The sequence below is a fragment of the Struthio camelus genome, chromosome 2 (genome assembly GCF_040807025.1).
Source record: "Struthio camelus isolate bStrCam1 chromosome 2, bStrCam1.hap1, whole genome shotgun sequence".
Lineage (NCBI taxonomy): Eukaryota > Metazoa > Chordata > Aves > Struthioniformes > Struthionidae > Struthio > Struthio camelus.
Genome location: NC_090943.1, coordinates 141,723,191 through 141,737,661, shown reverse-complemented (window position 1 = coordinate 141,737,661; position 14,471 = coordinate 141,723,191). Strand labels below are relative to the sequence as shown.

At 40.8% G+C, this 14,471-nt stretch overlaps 1 protein-coding gene across 5 annotated transcripts in view; it reads left to right on the top strand.

Moving 5' to 3' along the window:
* DTNA (dystrobrevin alpha) overlaps window positions 1-14,471 on the top strand; it is a 234,673-nt gene that overhangs the window by 27,067 nt on the left and 193,135 nt on the right. The window contains exon 1 of one of the 5 annotated variants that reach the window (XM_068932777.1): window positions 4,299-4,370. The exons of the other annotated variants lie outside the window; for them this stretch is intronic. The gene's annotated coding sequence lies outside the window, so the exon portion shown is untranslated. Of the gene's footprint in view, window positions 1-4,298; window positions 4,371-14,471 lie in introns of those variants that run through there. 5 annotated transcript variants of the gene reach the window in all.

Sequence of the window (14,471 nt, the reverse complement as noted above, 5' to 3'; positions counted from 1 at the left end):
CATAGGAAAATGCCACATATTTAGCACTCTAAGCAAGATCCATGCTGAAAAGTTAAAAAGTTAAAAATCGGATGTTTTAGAAGTATTCAGTTCTACTTTAATACTGTTCTACTCAGGTCTGTAGATTTCTTGCCAGGAGTTAGGTCCAGGTTGAGTGCCTTTGAAAACACCAGACATGAGTAGCTACTCTGCATTGAAAGCAAAGATTAAAACAGAGCAAGTTTGTTTTCTAAGGCACTATAATAGGTTTGCTGGGATAAACGTCACTGTTATTGGAAGTTACTGGAAAGTAACAATTGAAATAAGCAGGAGGAGTTGGCTTTGCAAATCAAAATGGAAGTCTAATAGTAAAGAGCAACCTAGTAAAGAGTAGGCTGGAGTAATGCCATTGCATTCAACTTACATTCGACTTGAATCCTACTATATACTACCATCCTTTTAGTATACCGTGAATTTTGTTGTAGGTTTAATTGACTATCCAAAATCTTTATATAAATTTGTCTTTGAATGTATAATCTCAAAATGATGACTGTACAGACCGATATAAACTCTGCATATATGTTGGCATGAGTAAGAGTTTTGGGGGGGTCCAATTTAATATCTCCCAGAAAACAGCAAAAAGTCAATAAAGGCAACAGAAGCATGTCTAATAGAGTGGTCAGGGTGAGATTTCTTGCTATTGAAAGTGGCTGTTCTCTTCTGATGTCATGTCTTGATCCTCAAGTAGATCCTGTGGTGAAGTAATGACAAAAAATTTTATGATTTCACAGCAGTAAAGAAATTAAGACCTAGCACAGTGACATTACTGGGTTGAAAGGGAAAGGTTTAAGCTGAGAACAGCAATTGTAAAGGCATACTTATCTACAATCTTAAGTACGAAATAGTTCAAAGAAAAATTACATATAAAGTAATTTACTCTTTTAGTTTGCCTGAGGAATATTCTTCTTCAGATACTGCAGAACAGCTTATTGGAGCAATAACAACGATTGTCAACCTGATTGTATACAGAGAAGCAAGCTTTTTTTTAGCAAAGGGAGAAACTCACTCTGTCAAAACTAATGAAGCGACATGTTTTTAGACAGAAAAAACAAGTTTGTTATCTACCCATCTGTCTTTTCTAAACTGCTGTGAGCTTAGAAAACTATTCTAAACTCCTATGAGCAAGGTAATATGCAAGTTCTTGTTAGTTGTGTGGCAGTGTGTAGCCCAAAGATAGAGTGTGGCAGCCATTTTAATTTGACATTTTATGTGCAAAGAGCCTATACAATTAAGAGTATGTGTCTCCTTCTGCTGGTACTTCTGTCGTGTCATAAATGTGGTGACCCTCAACAAACGAGGTTAATGGCTTTTGTGTCCCAATGCCTTTTGTCCAACAGAGAGGTAAAACAGAGCATTAAAGGGCTGAATTTGCAGTGTTCTTTGGCTTGTTCAAGATGCTATTTGATAAATGGCAGCTAAGAAGGTTTTAGGATATAAGTTGCAGATAAACCTCTAATTGCCATCTTCATTATCTTTTGAGTGAAAACTACTTGTGTTTTAGCAAGAAAGACCTAGATTTAATCATATAAAAAGTAAGTATTTTTCAGAGCAATTAAAGGGCAAGAAAGTGCTTGTTACTGGTGAAGAATCGTAGCAAGCCACAGCAAAATTTTATTAAGAAATGACCTTATACTTAACAATGATTATGTTGTAAACTTAAGCTGCAATAATCTACCTTCAAAATACGGGCCTATGGCTCTCATCACACTATAATAAAGGCCATCATATAGGAAGATTTGGAGTAGGCTAAAGGGCTCCCGGGACCTGGCAGTTAACACATCGTGAGCACACAGCATTCACAACAGTGCTTACTCTGCACATGAACAGAAGCATGTTTCATCATTCTTCCAAAAACAAAATTCGTGGGTCCTGAAGTTTAATTTATATATGTATTAGATTGAGAATCTCCAGGCATTTGTGTGTAAAACTATAGGAAGCAAATTAGCTGTTTTTTCCTTCCTCTAGCATGACATTTTCAGAGAAGGTCACCATTGCGATGTGACAGAGGTGCATAGTAAAACTGAGCAGATCACTGACCAAGGGCTAAAAGAGATTAAACAATTCCAGTTGACTCTCCCACTGCTGCTCTTCGTGGTTGGAGTCAGCTGCTATTGTGAACGCAGTGTACTCAGGAGTTGTGAACTACTAGATCCCATAATCCTTTCCTTTAGCTCACTCCTAAATCTTCCTTTATGACAGCCTCTTTGCAGCTGGCAAAGATGTCTATTGAGAGGTGTGTGAAAGACTGCAGAGAAGTCCCCCTGGGTATCTGCTCTGTCCTTGATCTTCCTTTGCACATTCCTTGTCTTCAGTGGAGCAAAAGGCTGTTGCGTAGGTTTCGTGAACCAAGGGTGAATCTCACCTCACCTATAAATCCACTAACATTAATGGAAATTGCATGCATACATTTATTGTAGGATTTACTGCCATTGTTATATGCGTGTTCTGTGGAGAAATCCCTTAAGTACCAGGGGGAAAATATACTCTTAAGCATACAGGGGCAAAATTAAATATGCTGAAAAACCAAGTCCCTGTCCAGATTGTCACCTTCCCTTTTTAAATCCCCAGTTGCCTGCATTTGAGATCTAACACTGATTTAAGATACACAGGTAAGTATTTTTGTGCATTTTGGAAATCCAACAGTGAGCGCAGGTTCATGCATCTTAGGGAGCAACTGAGTGATCTTATTAGCTGGGCATTACCTGCATATCCCAGACAAATTATTTCCTTCTGCTAGTATTACTGAAAAAATTCTTTAAAAGAAATTGCTGCACCAAGATGCCAGAATGACATGTTTAGTTCCTGTTTTTTAATTTTTTTTTAAGGTTAGCTTAATGTCTGTGGTTTTGCAGGGACCTGACTCATGTCCATTGGTTTAAAGAATTTCAGTTGTACCTAATGGATGTCAGCAGTACAAGTTACCTCATACACTTTTGCTAGTGCCTAAGCATCCTGAGGTGCAGACATTGCAGGAGTCTGGTATGGTAGGGAAGGAGTGGGAGAGTTGTGGACATGGCTACCACTATCCGCCTATGGGAGAGTTAAATTTAAAAACTAACAGCCTACATTAGCTTTACAGTGAAGCTCCTACACATTGAGGAGCCTTCTCAAGAGAATAGAGCCCCATATTCTTGGCTGGCAGGTGTTTCTAGATGAGTGATGGCACGGAAAAGGGCTGCCAGCAACAAGGAACAGGAAAGCAGATTTTCAGCTCTCCCAAGCAAATGGCCTGAAGACTGAGAGAAGAGGAGTGGGTTCTGGCATTTTTCCCACAGCGACTTCCCTCACAAGAAACCTTTTCCCAGGGCAAATCTGGTAGAAGGATCCCAAGTAGAGCTACGGCCTCCCTTCCGTTGCAGGATTTGCTATAGGAGGGAATGAGCCAGCCTGAGGTCGTTACGGTTCTGTTGCACTGCCATGGTGAATGTGATCGCTTGTTGCTTTTTTTTATTTAATCATTCTGTGAGAATGGAGATGATAAAACAAATTGTTTCTATGTTTCATTTACGCACCTAATGGAAGAATGGGACAAGGGAGCTGCAGACTATAATTCCCATGATGCACAGTGACAAGATTGTTTGTATTTCTTCCACATGTTGAAAAATTGACATTTGCTGATGAACGCCCTTCTTTCCATTTTCTGGTTACATCTAATTCTAACTTATAATAACGGTGCCTTATAATGTGAACTCCAGGTTCATGTGTGCTTTCCTATGATTTTCATTGTAAGTCAAAGAACACCTGACTAAGGGTATATACATGACCTTGGAAAAGGCTTTCTGCTGTTTCAGCAGAGGTAGGAGAAACCAAGAGTGAGAATAAAGTTTCTTGTCAGGGACTTGAAAAAGACATCGGGGACTGGCCAAACTCCGGGGATGTGTCCATAACACCCGGAGAGAAAGCATAGGGATTTAAGAACCGTGGCAGTCCTGAGCTGAGAGCTTGACTTGCAGGACCACCGAGAATAATGAACAGTGTGAGGGAGACTTAATAAGCCAACTAGAGCATTGCTGGATTTTATTTGCCATCTGATTTTTTTGCATTGAGACGAGAAGGAAGAGATAGGGTAACATGAGAGTCTCATCCAAGAGAAGGAGGAAAATTCAAATTAACAAAAGGCATCAGGGGTAGACTATTCATCAATCTCCTGATAGGCAAAGAAAGAAATTACATATGTCTGCTTGTGGATGTTTAGTACTCCATGTTCTTCTGTACAGGTGTTGGACTAGATGATCTCCAGAGGTCCCTTCCAACCTAAACGATTCTGTGATTCTGTGATATCGTTGAGCTGTAGGGGTGCATTCACCAGGGTTACAAGAGGAGAAACTAAGGCAAGAGATAAGTGATCTTTCTGTGTAAATTGATCTTTCTACATGTTACGCTTATGTTTGTTCATATAGTTCCTTGGTAATTATTCCTGCCAGTTCTTGGTTTCCATATGTCTTAAGGAATGGCAAAATATTCACAGACTTAATTCTATTTATTTTATAATTTTATTTCCCTCAACTTTATGCTGGGCTTGTCTGTACTCCCAGCTATTAAAGCTGCTATATTTTTTATGTTCTTTTTTCTTAAAACAGTTAAGTAAGTTTATAGTCCTGCATAATTTAGCTATACCCTTCTTACATTAAACTCATACAGAGGAAATCATGACTGATTATGTAGGAGGATGATTTCCAGTTATTCAAGACCTAAAGTGATGAAATTGTATAGCGATTTATAGTTTTATTAAGCAAAATTGCATCATTTCCAGAACATTTCCATTGCATATGAGCTTGAATATACATGAAAAAATCATTATTAAGGTTATCTGCTTGAACTTCTTTTAAAGAAATGGTTATGCAGCTTTAGAAAGTAACATCTAGCACCATAGCTCTTAGAGAAGCCTGTAGTAGCAAAGTAATTCTTCGCAATATGGAAGGTCATCACAAAGCAGACTGTATATTATCCAGTGATAATCTAAAGAAAAAGGAAAAACATTTTTCAAATGAAAGAAATACCTGAGATATCATCCTTCAGAATATGGAGCAAGAGCATTTCTAGTTCTACAGAATGGTCATTATTTGTAAAAGTGCTTCGTGGCTGCGCGTGTTGCCCAGATCACTTCTATCCCTTGTCCTTGCTGCACCACCCCTGTTCACTTGCTGATTTATCCTTTACCATTGAGTCACAAAGTGCATCAGTTGCTGGATTGCAATCCAGGATTTTGCATTCAGCAATGGTACATGTTGAACGACTGTCTTTTTCATCTTCCCAAACCTACTGAATCACTTGCATAGTGTCCCACCATTCCCACTGAGCAGGGAGGCGATTCCTTCCAGGCATCTGTGGGCAAAGAGCTTGCACCACGAATTGCAGGCCTCTTTATTATTTAGCTAGTGTAGCTACAAACAGAATTGTTTTCCACATAAGTGTAAAGATTAATCCAGGGAGGGCTCCTGTATGGTCAGCTGTGCCATAGAAAGTCTCTGGTAATCATAACAGAGCAAGGAGCCTTCAGATACCGAGATGATGCAGGGTGTCCATTCTGCAACCTGACAAAGAGGAAGCAGAGTCACGTTCAGATGCATGTCTAAAGGAGGAAAACGGAGCACATGTTTTGTACGTCTGTCCATAAGGTGGAAGGTAGCAGCATTTCCCTTACGTCTCTGAAGCAGTAATATAGTCATGGAAATTGGGTGGAGGGGAATGTTCTGCCAAGGGCCCTTTGTCCTCCTTCATGCTACTAAAAAGCAGACACCAGGAATTCTCAGCCTCTTAGAGAGGCTGTATCTTATTCTACAAAACTGTGTGAACAGTGCTGTAGAAATGAAGTGTTTTTCACACATTGTAGCCACAGAGGGCTTGGCAGCACCACTCAGTCCCAGTCACCCTGCATGCAAGGCAGGAGGATATCCCCACAAGCGTGTAGCAGCTGGAACATGCAGCTGGTTTTGTCCTCAACAGCAAGCATTACAAAACAGAAACACGGGTGCATGTCTTTCAGAACAGAATTTTATATACTCCCCATTATCTTTATAGGATCTTCACTTTTGTCTCCCTCATGCCTTTGTAGTCTCACTTCAGGCTTGCTTAGTAGTTCAATTCCATTCCCAGAGGCCTGAAATGAATAAATCCAAGCATGCTCTATTTAGACTTATACCCCATGGGCAGCACTCCTGATATGGCATTTCAGAGACTAAGGGAAGTGAGCCATGTTTGCTCATGGAAAAAAAAAAAAAAAAGAGCTGCAACAATACAATGACGTAAGGTTTATCCTGCAGGTTCACCTGAGGTTACAACTGGATCTAATTCAGCATGCTCTTGTCAGTACAGCTTAGTTCAGCTAAACCAAGAAAATAGAGTTCAATTCTGCATATAGCTGAACTCCCACATATAGCATCAAAACAGTCACCTTTTCCAATCCAATTTTTTATTGCAATCTTTTTTCATTTGAAGAACTGTTGGACTTGAATAATGTGGGGTTTTTATCTGTCTCGTACAAAGTGAAAGTAATTCTATGAATTTGATTAAAGAGCTGTCTCAAAGTAAACAGGAGAATTTCACATTTAAAGATGTTCCCACACATCAGATGCTAATGAGGTCATACAGGAGAACATTACTCTTTAGGGGCTCTGTTATCCCCAGGGTGCATTTTCTCTCTTGGAAAAGGTCCTGCTATGCAGTCTTACAGCATGTTCTGAAACAGCGCTTTCAGCTAATGATGTATTCTTTTGTACCATTTTGGTAGACTCCAACAAATGAATTGCATAAATTTCACAACAATGAGATTTTTGTTTGTATTAATTTTACAAATTGACTGTTGTATTGCAATCAGTGCAGTGGCAAGCTTCATAAGCCAGAAGACCCTACAAATCCTGTAATTGCAAATACTCTTAACTGTGGTAGAGACTAGAAGTCAAGTGTGTGCTGAACATCTGAAGCAGCTCAAAGCAGTGAAAATTGTATCCTTGGCCCAAATGCAGGCCAAAGCATTTTTACACACCAAGGTCAGTGCATGCTTGCTGCTTTCATCTTCAAGTGCTGCTAGCTCCTGACAGTCAGAGCAGAAAATGTTTCAGAACGCAAAGCTTCATGGCGCACTCCTCGGGTTGCAGTCCTTTTCTCTTGAGCTTAAACAAAAGTTCTATACATGAATCTCTTAATGGAACTTTAGTGTTAATCAAATGTTGTCATGTTAGATCTGACCCAGTGCATTGTTCCTGAGACGGCTTGGGGACTGGCCAGTGGATAATTACAGAATAATGTGGCAAAAGGGGAATTTTCTTCCTAATCCTTGACGTTTAATCATTGCTTGTGTCACGACATATAAATGTTTATATTCTATTGCTTAAAAAAACAAAGTTCATTAGCGATCATATTCTTTCTTTTTAAAACAACTGATTTTCTAATGAGAACATGCAAGATTTCATTAACAATATAATGATTTTTTTTACAGTCCTTTTTGGTCTCAATTCTGTTGTGCTGCAGAGAGCACCACACAGTAAACCATGCCTTAAGTTTAAAAAGATAGAACAGAATTTTCTTTAATCTCGTTTAAATTTGCCTCTCAGTTCAACCTCACTTTTTATTATTATCCTTTCTTTTTACCATTTATAATTTGTATATAGCTATCCTACATTTATCATATCTCTCATTTTCCTCCTCTGCAGACAAAATGATATCAGTCCTTCTTCATACGGCTAATTTTCTAAGACTTCTGGAAGTTATTTATGTTCCATGAGTCTGAACCCTTTCTGTGGCTGCTTTTTTCGCAGCTCCGTGACAAGCACTGAGTATAATATTCCTCGTGGCAGATGTACGGTTGTTTCATTTTGTTTTTCTAAGTGAAGAGAGTTTCTACACGCACCCTTCAATCTAGAGCCATGTGCTTGACATTGCTGGTGCCATCAGAGGGGGTATGTGCTGGAGCTCAACCAGGTGGCACCGTGGGCCTGCTGTCACGGGGATGAGCTCATACATTCTCTCCAGCTCCGGGATGGATTTGTCTGCCTCTCGCCAACTATCGCTGACTTTGATCCCCTGTAATGAAAAGCCTTAAAATAGAAAATGGAAGGGAACAGAGAGCAGCTTTAATTATTTACTGGCTAGGTAGAATCCTTACCTTTTGTAATGAGGCTTCTTTTGTTGTTTCTGGTCTCTTCAGTTTTCTTTAAGCCAAATTTAAGTCTTTGTGCTCAGCATTGATTCAGATTTTGGGGCTGATTAAGGAGATTTCTGAAGGAAGCTGTGTTTTTTCTTCCTTTCTTTTACTAAATTAATTTTTCCATGTAGTAAATGGAATAAAAATACTCCTTGAACTATTTTCAATATTTTAGTTGTAGTAATGCTAAGAGGTCCCAGCTCAAAGTTTTGGCTGTTCTAAACACCTCGTAACATGACATCCATCCTTAAAAGCACGGAAGTCTGGATGGGCAAAACAGATAGAAAGTGGGAGGGAGGAAGTACTGTCCTCACTTTTCAGACATGGAGCTAAGGCCCAGAGAAAGCTTCCTGGATTCACACAACAAACCTGTGGCAGAGCTGAGAATTGATTCAGGTCTTCTGCTGCTCATCTAGTATTTAACCACTAGCCCGCACTTATTGTGCCGTACGCACCCTTAGGTGACATGCGAGCAGCACTGGCATTCCCTACGAAGCCTCCCACAAAAACAGCAAAGATGTCACATTACTCATGACATAGGAAGAGTTAATACAGGGATGACAAATCAAAGAAAGCAAGCTCACCTAGAAAAAGGGTGAAGGAAATACTATAAGCATCCATTGCTGATGAGAGAAAACAAGAACTCTTGGGTACTTTGTGTTTTTAGGCCCTGACGGTAACTTTTAGCTACTGGCCTGCACTGGGTAGGGATGGGAGGGACTAATACAAGAGCTTCAGTGAGGAAAAACTCTGCCTTTTTAAATGCACTTTTTTCACAGGTCCCTGAGGCCTGCAGTATAGCTGCTGGGGGCTGGTGCCAGCCAGCCCCTTTTTGCCCTGCCAGGCTGTGCCAAGTGTGGCAGGCACCATCCCAACCTCTTCCCGCTCGCCGGGGCTGAGCTGAGCTGAGCTGAGCTGGGCCACCCAGGGGTAGCAGCTGGAGGCAGGGGAGAGAGGCAAGGGCAAACAGGCTTTCTGCCTGCCACTTCTGTGCATCCTCATGTTTAAATCATGTTTGTATTCTTAAGCAGAAAGCTCGCTTGATTTTTTTTTTTTGAAACTAGTGCCTGGGTAGTGTGTGCGGTTGGAAAATCTGCATGCTTGAATTTATGCTTGAGGAACCCCAGTGCCTATCAATATTGCTATGTCCACAGCTCCTTCAAGGAAACAAACAATAATGTGAAATACAGTGATGGTTCAGAGGAATGTCCTTGCTTTATCCTCACCATCTTGGTGCCCGTGGATATGTTAACAGACTACTGTACATAGGGGAAAACATGCCTTTAACAGTTCTGTCTTAGCTGCTGTTAATTTGATTTCCCTCAGGTGTTCAGTGTACAGTCACAAAGTCCCGGAGCAAGACTTTTTGTAGTAAGAAGTACAAATAATTTATATTGTCATGTCTGAGGTCCTTAGATAAAGCATATGCTATTCCAGACAAAGTGAAAAATAATTTATTTTATTTGAGGATAAACAAAATGAATTCAGAGAGACAGGAGGAAGTGCTATAATATGGAAAACGTTTTTTCAGAGGAGCTGTGGGATCTGAGGGGGGGAAGATTATGGCCAGAGCAGGGCTCAGTTTCTGTGCATACACACTGTGTATTTGTGGGTTGTCTGTGATCATGCTTCACAGGACAGGTTTAAAACAATCTGTAATTACTGTTGAGTTATTACAGATAAAGTACTTTTTAAACAATAACTTTTCCTATGGATGTTGTTAGTTTAGTTTATGCTCTCGGTTCCGTTCCAACCATAAATGCAGATGAGGTTGCTGCTGCTTCTCTGCAAACCTGAGCAAGTGTGAATTAGGCGCATTGTCTCTGTCCTGAGGCCAAACTGCATCTATTTGCATTCATGTCAATGTAGAGTAATGCCACTGAAATGAATGGATTGGATTCCGCCCCTAATCAGCATGTCACATTCCCTTGCTGGAGCCACTAATTTAAAGTGGGATTTTTCAGTAGGACTCAATATTGCCATAGCATTGGTTCCGTTGAACTGTAGTATTGCATGGCTAGTACAGCTTTGCGAAAACTAAAATTGAAGCAATCAGAGCAGAATTAGGTCGTGAACAAGTGCATTTGAAAATGCTGTGCTACTTATTTACAACTTTAAAAGTACTGAATGATTTTCTTTCAGAAGTGCCTCGTTCCATAGATCCCATTGACATTTAAATGTAATTCACTTTATCACAGTGTTATATGCTAAAATCCAGTTTCTAATATTTCCATTAGCTGGTAGTAGTTTTATAATCTAAAAGGAAATACCACTTAAGGTACGAAGAAAAAGGGAATGCAGTTAATCTCTTAATACTGCCTTTCTAGAATTCACTACTTACTTACTTTTTTAAATCTCACATTGGGATTAGCAGGGTTTTTTGGTTTCTTTTTTTTGTAAAAGTTATATAAAGTTCCTGAAATTCCCCAGGAAGTTTAAAGCGTATGCAGGATTGTCTTTCAAAGTTGCCGAGTCCTAAATTGTGCGTTCCAGCCTTTGAGACTTTCTTCAACTCCTTTCATGTGGAAAGCGTATGCTTTTCCTGAAGGCGCTGATTCTTCTTATCGTGCCTTCCTATTCTGATGAGTTTGCACCTTCTCTGAAAAAGGTGCTTGAGAGTGATTTCTTTCTTTGAGATAGTTTCTGCTCTAGTTTGGCTTTCTATAAATCGGACTAAAAGCAAAGTTTGGAGTAACTGAAATACCACTCTGAAGATCAGCCAAAAGCACACTGTAATGTTTGAGCATTTGAAAATACATATTTTTCTTGGGGTGGAAGTTGTCACTACATTCAAAGAAAGGCTTTCATGGCAGTTGCAAATGGCTTTTATAGGTGCTATCCAGTACTGCCAATTTCTCAGCCCTCAGAAGTGGTATACACAGTGGGGTTATTGACTGGAGGGAGTTATATTCAGGTTGATGTGGGTTAAAAAAGAAACATTCGCTCTCCCAATCAAATTGATAATTTCCAAATGATTAATGTACTACATTTCTATAAACCATTTCCCCCCTTCCCCTTTTTTGTCTATACTTCATTGTTTTTAATTCAGTGTGACATTAATATGACTCACAGGTTGAGGTTTTTTTTCCCTGTTTGATGTCGGCGATGAACTACAGCATGTGAGGCATTTACTGACTACATTATATAACTTGTCATTTAACTGCTATAAGCAACCATGCTTGGAGAATTTCGTGTGCGTTTCTCTGCAGACTGAGCCGCACAGCTAGTCATGACACCCATCTTTCTCGAAAGATGAGATCATTATCTAAATATGTATTATGGAGTGAGGCGATCAAGCTCAAGGAGAGGCATTATTTCCCTGTGCCAGGCTAGGCGCGTAAGGATAACATCTCTCTCAGCAGGTACAAGGCAAAAGGGATCAGATAGGCTCAATACATAGAGCTCCGTGTCGTGCCGCCTCCCGAGCGTGGTGGTGCTTTTCGTGATCAGCCGTGACTTCCTTTATCCCTTTCTCAGCTCAGCCGGGGTCTGCACTATATACAGACTGCTCCCTGAAAGCTACCCTGGGTTTCCCTCGCTTCTCGTGCTGACGTTTGGGATTTCTCCACAGGATGGGTACAGCAGAGGGAGCAGTAGCACAAGCTTCTCCCAGGCCATCGCGCCCTGCCTGCTCCCTCAGGCTCTGAGACCTGGGGCCGGCTAACATCCCCTCCCGCCCACGCTGCTGCCACCGCCGCAGCCCCCAGGCCCAGGCTGAAGGGGCTGCCGATGCCTCTGGGCTGTGCGCGGGGAAGGCTGGCCGTCAGCGACGCTTACCTGCTACAGCCGCCCCAGGACATGCGCTCGTGTCAGAGAGCAAGTCGGCCAAACGTTGCGCCTGCATAACCAGTCCGATGGCATTTAGTGGTGTTGGCCTATATATTAATGCTCCAGCTCTCATTATCCCTTTCTGAGACTTTCAGGCCTCCTTCTGTTCTTGCTGTGTATTTTTTCCTACACACAAAAAAAAGCTTGGTTTCCCCTTTTTCCCAAAGTTTTCCTCTGGAGGGTTGCATAAAGTGAGCTTCAGTTTCACTGTAGAGCTGGAGGGGTGTCAGTGGTGTGTGGGATGCATGAAGGAGAATTGCCTTTATGTTTGGCCAAACTGAATAGGGAATCTGTTTTATAAATTATCCTCTTTCGGCTCTGAAGAGAAGCGTATGTCGCTCCATCCCTCTGCATGCCTGCCTGCACGCACACTTAGACGTTGGCCAAATTTCCACGAGAGGCCTGTGGTTGTCTGTCCAGGCAAATATAAATACCTAACGTTTGTGGCATCTTTATGAAAGAGCTGACTGGAAGTGTTTTCCAGTGCAGGATATAGCGTGCAATGCCACCAAGGTGCTAACATGAGCCAGGATAACACAGCCACTTCCTTGGCAAATATACTCAATTCATGCCATAATTTAAAGAACAAAGACATTAATTTCAGGAGTAACTTGTGACAAGACAAGTTTTAGTGCTGTGATCTGTACTTTCACAAACCTTCCAGTTACTCTTTTCAGGAATGGATTTCAATGAACCACGTTATTTAGCAGTCTTCACTACCTCTCATATACTAGGTTGCAGCAGATGTGAAACCTTCAGAGCACTGGAGTTTCTTACCAACAAGGAACTAAAGGGAGTCATATGCTGTAGCTAACACTGTGTCATAAATCTTTGTAACTGGCATGTAGGCTTTTTATTTACTTTATTTTGCTTCTTAGTCTGCCTTTGTAAGGAAATGCAATCATGCTATGTTTGTCTGTCACATTGCTGGTCCCAGTCAGTAATTTTGAATTCATTAGGCACTTTTGGCTAAATTTAACACAGGGGAAGAAATCTCAGCTATACTAATTCTCCTTCAGTCTTTTGAATATCCAACTTCCTTAGAGAGAGGAGTTGCATCCGAGAGAGCCCTCCACTAAGGACAAGACAGGCAAAATTTCCCTCTTGATTGACCCAGACAGCTCCTGCATGTCCTGCCTGGTTAATGTGAGCCCACGCAGCTCTGAACCAGGCGTATCTGCTTTCTGCTTGTTCCCCAGTACAGGAAGGGAGCTAGACCACTGATTAGGGCAAAACTGAAAGAAGGACTGCTATGGAGGCCTGGGGCTATAAAAAGGGGATTAGGAAGATGGTGGGGCAGGCTGGGTGCCTGGTACATAAAAAGAATGAATTAGCAAGGCACAAGTACTGAGGGGTAGGAGTGGGCATGAGAATTTAGAGGAAACTGGGGTTGCTCTAGTTGGGAGCAGTAAATAACAACGGAACATAAATCCTTAGGAAATAAATCCTTAGATGCACTGCTTACGAAGCAACTCTAAAGGAATATAGCTGTCACTTCAAACCTTTCAAGTTCAGCATGTTCAGGTAGGGAACCAACAATGCATGATACAGCCTTTTTATTTATACATGAGCCCCACCAGACCAGGAAAGACTTTTCCAGGGTTTAGCACCCTGGGGGATTATGTTTACCAGTCTTTTTTTTCCTTTTTAGTCAAATGTTTTTCCTTTAAGTGCAACAAAATTAAACGATTTATCTTTTTTTAAAGTTCTCTTGATTTTATTATATCTTGGAGATCTTAGTTTTGCTAATTAGTTTGGCCATCAACCAACAAGAATAGTCTTTTTTCTGTATTTAGTATTTGGTTTAAAAATAAATGGAAGCAGAATAATTCTAGTTGTCCTCTTAGGTATTTTTCAAGTAAACTGACTGCATTTGGCAGTGCATCTGATAAATAGCAATTTGATTTTGCAGAAAACAAGGCAAATGCACAGAGTTTTTCATAAGTTGCTTACTTCTTCTTAGTTCATGTTTCGTACTTTGTTCTTGTGCAGAAGAAAAAAGTCAAACGATTTTTATTCTGGACTCGTGTGGGTGTGACATATGTATATATGATGATGAACACAGGTTTAAACCACAAGTTTGTCCTCTCCTCCCCCCTCTAAATACAAGATACAGCAAAAGGGGAAGAAATGTTCCAAATTAAATAATGGATTTTTTTCTTTATTCAGTAAAATGGTTTAACTGAAAATACGATTTGTTCCTGAAGCTTAGATGTATGACCGTGGACGTTCTAACTTCTCCTTACATAGTCTGAATCACAGGCACGCAGGAATTAGAAGCAGAAAAGCCAACACAGAAAATCCTCGCAGAGGCCTCTAGGCCAAAAAACGCCTCTTGGACCATCTGGGGAGGGTACTCAGGGTGGTTATGCAGGAACTCTCAGCAACCAAGGCTGGAAGTAGGCTTGGGGGAAGTTTGGGTAGATTAAGTAATTCCCAATAAAGTTAGTATGTTTGATCC